The following is a 7,012-nucleotide window of genomic DNA, read 5'->3' on the forward strand; positions in this document are numbered from 1 at the left end:
GATGGCTCAGTGGGTATAAAGAATCCGCTTGCAATGCAGGAGACACAGGAGACATGGTTTGGGAAGATCCCCTGGAGAAGGAAATGGCAGCCCACTCCAGTATTCTTGCCTGGAGAATCCCACGGACAGGGGAGCCTGGCGGGCCACAGTCCATGGGGCCGCAGAGAGTCAGACACAACTGAGCAATTAGGCACATACAAGGTAAAGGAGTCTTCCCTTGTCTTCTGGGGGAAATTCCCCTAAAATAACTGTTGAAGAGATAAAAATCCAACATCCTATAGAAACAGGGAAACAGGAATAAAAATAATGTTCATTAGAAAGATCTCCATTTTGTAATAACTTGAATCACCACTTGATGGCACCAAAAAGTAAGAATCCCAGAAGGGCTATCTCACTGCTGACCAGAAGAGGCGTTTAAACGTCATTTTTTCCCAGTGGGAGGGAGGGATGCTATTGTTTGAAATAATGTTTGGATGTATTTTGTTCTCAGAAGAGCTTGTTACCTGTGACTCCCTCTTCCCCTCCCTAGGACAGACACCATTGTCCAGGCTGGAGTTGAAATCAGCTCAGAAAAGGATGGCTCAGACAGTGATGGGGGGGTTGCTGGGGAACTTGAAGGCGGGGCTGTGAATGTCCGCAGGTCTGGTCTGGAGGACCATAGCCTAGAGGGTCGGTTTTAAGATGGGCTGCAGACACTAGAGGGCTGATGCCGGCCAGGAAGTCCTATCAGAGCTGGCACAGGGCCTGGGAAGGTGGGGGGCACCAGATTGGGACGGACCCCAAGGGCGGGGACCCCCAGAGGGGGTGGGACCTGCGGAGAAGACGGCCCCACGCTGCTTCCTCCCTGGCTGGCAGGGGGGACGGGGGCCTTGGGGCGTTCTGCACATCCGCGGGGGCCGCCGCGGTGGTGCGGGTGTCACGTGGCGGCCTGGGGATGACCTCCTGCTTCACTGTGCAGGGCGAGAACCGACGCTGGGTGGGGAGGTGGGGTGCCGCAGGGAGACGTCCCAGAGCCAAGCCAGGAGGGCCCTGCGGGGAGGGCACTGTCCGGGCCCGGGGGTCCACCTCCGTATGCGCCCCAGGCCCGCCTCCCTGGGGCTGCTCCCAGCTAAAGCTGAGCGGCTCCCCTGTCGGGGGCTCGCCCCGTCGGCCCCACCCGGCCTTCTGCAAGCGGATAGGCACCCTTCCGCCAGCCGTCCTCCCGCCCCTTCGCCCAGGGTGAGACTCGCCCGGGGTCTGGGTCTGGCGCCTCCCAGCGGCTGTTCTCGTCCCGTCTCGTCTCAGGCAGGCATCTCCCCTCACACCATCCCTGTATGCGAATCCTACCTGACACCCTGAGGTCTCAGAGCTACTGTTACATGCAGCGCCGTATCCACTCGGCAGAGCGGGAGAGAGGGAAGGGCTGGGTGGGCATTGAAGTGGCTGAGCTGAGCATCTTCACTGTCTCTGTACCTGAAAGAAGCTATTTAAACCAGAAGAGATGAGTACCATCGAGGCGCCAAAATTAAGGATGTTTCCAGAACAAAGCAGTTCCCGGAGTTCACGCTTGGCTCTGAAAAATTCAAAAGGGACGTATTTGTCGATATCTGAATCAGAGGGAATTAAGATCCACCCGGTTCATTGCTCCCAGGGCCCTGTCCGGGTCACTCTTGACTTGTGGATTGGGGCCGCCCCAGTGACCGCTCACCTCAGCAACACCTTTGTGATGGGCAGGCTCTGTGTTCCTAGTGGGATGGAGCTCTGGGAGGGGAATTCCCTCTTAGACTGAACATTGGCCCTCCCAAAGTCACATCCACACAGAGCCTTGGGATGTGAACTTATTTGGAAATAAGGTCTTTGCAGATGTAACTGAGGGTCGAGCTGAGGTTACCCTGGATTAAAATACAGCCCTAAGTCCCTGAGGGTCTCCTTCTAAGTGATGGACACAGGAGAGGAGGCCAGGAAGACAGGCAGGGAGCAGAGGAGGCGAGGAGGCCTCTTCTCGTAGAGACTCCGTGGGCCACAGGCCCTGTGTCCACCTTGATCTCAGACTTTTGGCCTCCAGGACTGTGTTGCTCTGTTGGCTCAATCCTGTCTGACTCTCTGTGACCCCATGGATTGCCACATGCCAGGCTTCCCTGCTTTCCCAGAGCTTGCTCAAATTCATCCACCTGGGAACAACCAAGTGTCCATCAGCTGCCAAATGGATAAACACCACGAGGTCATATCCGTAGAATATGTTTCAGCCTCAGAAAGGACCTTCTTGGGGGCAGAAGAAAAGGACATTCTAGCACATGGTTCAACCTGGATGGACCTGGAGAACATCAGGCTGGGACTTCCCCGGGTGGTCGAGCGGTTAAGAATCTGTGCTTCCACTGCGGGGGGAACGGGTTCCACCCCTAGTCAGAGAACTCGGGTTCCGCTTGCCGCACAGAGTGGGAAAGCAAACAAGAACCAGGACATCATGCTAAGTGAAATAAGCAGCTCTGGACCAATCTTGTGTGGCTCACTTCCATGGGGTAACCTCACTGACACGAGGCGTCCAGAGCAGTGGAACTCGGCAGAGCGGAGGTTACAGGGCCCGGAGGAGGGAGCAGGGGGGACCTAGGGTTCAGTGGGTCCAGAGCGTCAGTTTGGGAAGATGAAGAAGCACCGGAAATAGTGGGGAAGTTTGCACAGTATTGTTGATTGCCGTTAGTGCTGCTGAGCTGTACACTTAAATGCAAGTGTACATTTTCTGTCACGCATTTTTAACCACACACACCAAAAAACACAAGGTACCAAGCTGTTCAATATAGTATGTTCTGTTGTTCGACCTTGACAAATACACTTCAGTCACAACTGGAAGGCCGGCCGGGTTCAAGCTGAGACTTCGTGGACTCCTTGGAGCTCTGGGCGGGAACACAGCCACCCTGGGGAGCTGGGCCCTGACCTGTGGTCAGCCTTCTCCTCCCTCCCTGCATTGGGCCCCGTCCCTGACCCTGAGGGGCCTCACGCATGCCCGTGTAGATGCCCTTTGCTGCACATCAGGGCTCCTGGCAGCACAGTTGACCCTCGTGGAGGTGGGGCCAGGCCCTGGAGGAGCTCCAGGGTCCTGGGCGCTCAGAGGGCGGCCTATGGCTTCAGACCAGCCCATGGCCTGTGGCCGTGAACTTTGGTGGGTGGGACTTGATGGGGCGGTCCACTGGGGCCTTTAAAATATGGGGCTTGGGGTAGGGGCCCTGCTGCTCAGGCCTAGGGCAGTGTAGGACAGTTGGGGACCACTGTTATCTGTGTTGAGGATGGGGCAAAGGCTAGAGGAGCCATCAGCCTGACCTGGATCCCTGCCTCTCTTTGTGGCCCTGCAGAATTTGGGTTCCTGTCCCCCCCCCGGGAGGGTGCCCTGCCTCATGAGGCTGCCCTTTCCCAGTCTCCCTTCCAGTGGGCTGAGGCATTTGACCTTGGGGAGCAGTCAGCCAGACTCGTCCTGCCTCAGCTTTACCTCGGCTGCTGGTGACAAGAAGGAGGTGGGATGCTGAGAGTCCCCCCTGGTGGGGGCAGGTGCCGAGGGGGGACCCAGAGCCCAGGGCTGCAGGATCAGGGCTGTGAGGGCAAGGGAAGAACCAAATTGCCAGGGCTTGGAGGAGGCAGCGGCGCGTCTTGATGGAGCTAATTCTGCCGCACGATTTTAGCATCACGCAGTTGTTTTTGGCATCCTTAACTTAGCCCGGATTTTTCTGTCCTCCTGGAGATTCTGTGAGCAAGCGAATGTGCTTTTAATAAATCGCCTTTCTACTCAAATTAGCCAGAGTCTATTTCTGTTGTTTGCCAGTTAAGAACCAAGACTAATAACAGCTCCCTGGGCACATGTGGAGTTTAGGGGCTAGAAGTACCTACGAAGTAGCTTCTGTGTGGTTTTCTTTTTTTTTTTAATTTACTTTTATTTTTGGCCGTGGTGGGTCTTCGTTACTGCATGTGATCTGTCTCTCGTTGTGGCGAGCAGGGGCTACTCTCTAGTTGTGGCCCACGGGCTTCTCTTTGTGGTGGCTTCTCTTGTTGTGGAACATGGGCCCTAGGGCTCACGGGCTTCAGGAGTTATGGCTCCCAGGCTCTGGAGGGCTGGCTCAGTAGTTGTGAGGCATGGGCTTAGTTGTTCACAGCATGTGGCATCTTCCCAGACCAGGGATTGAACCAGTGTCCCTTGCATTGCAAGGCGGATTCTCAACCAGTGGGCCACCAGGGAAGGCCCCTTTCTGTGTAGTTTTAAGTGAAGCCTGCCAGGTTATTGATTGTAGGAATGTGCCTGAGAACTGGGTGGGAAGAAGGGTATTCAGGTGTTGACTTATAATGCAGCACTCTTAAAAAGGGCATCCTCCAAAAACCCAAGTGTCCATCATTGGATGGACAGAGAAATCAAACGTGCTGCACGCACCTTCCCCTCCACACACAGAACACTATGCAGCCTTTAAAAGGAGTGGAGTTCTAACACATGTGACAACCTGGATGCCCCTTGAAGACCTCATGGCAGGATGGACATCGTGCAGACCCAGAAGGACACGTATTGTATGATTCCCCGTGTGTGAGGTCGCTAGAGCAGTCCAATCCATAGAGACAGAAACTAGAAGGATGGTTGCCAGGGCCTGGATTAAAGATCTAATGGAGAGCCTTTGTGTAAGGGACAGGGTTTCAGTTTGGGAAGGTGAAGAACATTCTGGAGATGGATGGTGGTGATGGTTGTACAACAGGGTAAATGAACTTAACACCAATGACCTGTACACTTAAGCATGGTTAAAATGGTACATTTCGTGTTATGTATATTTTAACATAAAAATTACCAAAAAAAGAGGTCCTCCGGAGAGAAGGTTTTGTGTATCAGAGTCTGTCTGATTGTGAGACTTGAACCCACATTAGATTTCCTAAGTCCTGAAGTGAGCCCCTAGAAACTGCTTGCAAGAGGATGTGGATAGAGCTGTCTTTGTGGTAAGGACTGGGCGTGGTCCCCTCACATAACTGCTCATTGAACCCAAAGCAGATGCTGACAGTCTGAGGTGGGACTGTCTTGGTATTTGTGTGCATTCTCAGTCGTGTCCGACTCTGTGGCCCCGTGGACTGTAGCCCGCCAGCCTCTTCTGTCCATGGGCTCTTCCAGGGAAGAATACTGCAGTAGGTTGCCATTTCCTTTTCCAGGGGATCTTTCGGTCCCAGGGAGTTTGAACCCGCATCTCCTGCACTGGCAGGCGGACTCTTTATCACTGAGTCAGTGGGGAAGCCTCTTGCAAGAAAATATGCAAAACAGTTATTTCAGGATTGAGTGTGAACCGAGCTGCAGCCCTGAAGCTACAGCTGCCCATTGCTGCAGATCCCTGAATGTCCCCTTCGGGAAAGGCCCGAGAAAACTTGGGCCTCAAATGGGTCAGCAGACATCCTTGCGGGAAGTCTGGCAGATTCCTGACTGAGAGTGTGTGAGTATGAAAGTCATTTAGTCGTGTCCGACTCTTTGTGACCCTATGGACTGTAGCCCACCAGGCTCCTCTGTCCATGGGATTCTCCAGGCAAGAACACTGGAGTGGGTTGCCATTTCCTGCTCCAGGGGGGTCTTACTGACTCAGGGATTGAACCCAGGCCTCCTGTGTTGCCCTGGAGAAGTGAATGACAACCCACTCTAGTATTCTTGCCTGGAGAATCCCATGGACAGGGGAGCCTGGGGAACTACAATCCACGGGGTCACAAAGAGTCAAACATGACTGAGTGACTAACACTGACGTTCCTGCCTTGCAGGCAGTTTCTTAACTGTCTGAGCCACCGGGGAGCGAGCGCCACCGCAAAACTCTACGGAGCCCTCTACGGCACCAGGCAGCTCTGGCCTGCTTCAGCCAGGACAGGAGATGGAGGAAGATGTAGGTGGGATGGTCCAGAGCCGAGGGCCTTAGGAAAGCTTGTGTCTCCGAGGGACCTCAACATTTCACTGCAAACTACAGTAGAATAGAAGGCGGTGTTGACCTAAGCGCTGCACAGCCCTGTTCCAGGGGTTTCCTCTTGATAAATGTTCATTGTTCCGGAGGCATCAGTGATGATTGCAGACTTCTGAGAAGGCACATTCTGGGTCCAAGAAGGCAGGATGTGGTCACTCTGAACGCCTGGAGCCTGCTGTATCCAGAGGGTGATATTGACTGTAGAGACACTTAGGTGTAGACGCTTCAAGACGGCACATCACAGGTATTCGTGTGTCCACACTGCTTGTCGGAGGGACTTGGGAGCATGAGCCTGGGCATGCGCTGATGTATCTGCCCAGGTCACCTGTCATGTGTGGGTTGGGCTCCCCATGGGCCAGAATCCTAACATTTCAGGGTATGGGCCTCCTGCTAGAAGGATCCTCTCACACAGGGGTGATGCACACAGCATGGTCCTCAGCCAGGGAACAGTGGAGGTCTAGAACCATCCACCAAGTGCTCCCAAGGCGGCCTCGACTGGGGAGATGTAATGAAGCTTCCCAAAGATGCTGGACAGTTGCATGTCCCTAATGCCCCTGGGAGACGTCTCACATGGGGGGAACCTAGGTTGCCCGTCTCCATTTGGAAGGAGTCAAGATGCAGAATCCTAACCCAGTGGCAGCTACTTTCAGGGATGAACACAAGAACTGTGTGAGGAGCTGCTGCTGCATCCTGGGCTGCTCAGATGTGAACAGGCGAAGGCGGGGGGTCAGAGGGAGGGCTTGGGAGCTGTTGGGACACAGGGTGTTGCTGGGAAGCCAGGGCATGCCGTACAGGAGCGAGGTGGTCAGCTGCTGAAGCCCCCCGGAGGCCTCTCCTGCGACAGTTTAGGGCCTTATCTAATTGGTCATGGTTGCGAGCTGAGTTGAGTCCCCCAGATTCATGTGTCGAAGCCCTAAGCCCGAGCACCCCAGGATATGGCTGTATGTGAAGACAAGGCCCTTAAAGAGGTGGTTAAGTTACAATGAGGTCCTCAGGGTGGGCCCTGATCCAGGTGACTAGGGTCCTTATGGGAAGAGATTAGGGCGCAGAATGACGTGAGGAGGCAGAGAGAAGACGGCCGT

This window comes from Cervus elaphus, chromosome 26 (genome assembly GCF_910594005.1).
Source record: "Cervus elaphus chromosome 26, mCerEla1.1, whole genome shotgun sequence".
NCBI classification, from domain to species: Eukaryota; Metazoa; Chordata; class Mammalia; order Artiodactyla; family Cervidae; genus Cervus; species Cervus elaphus.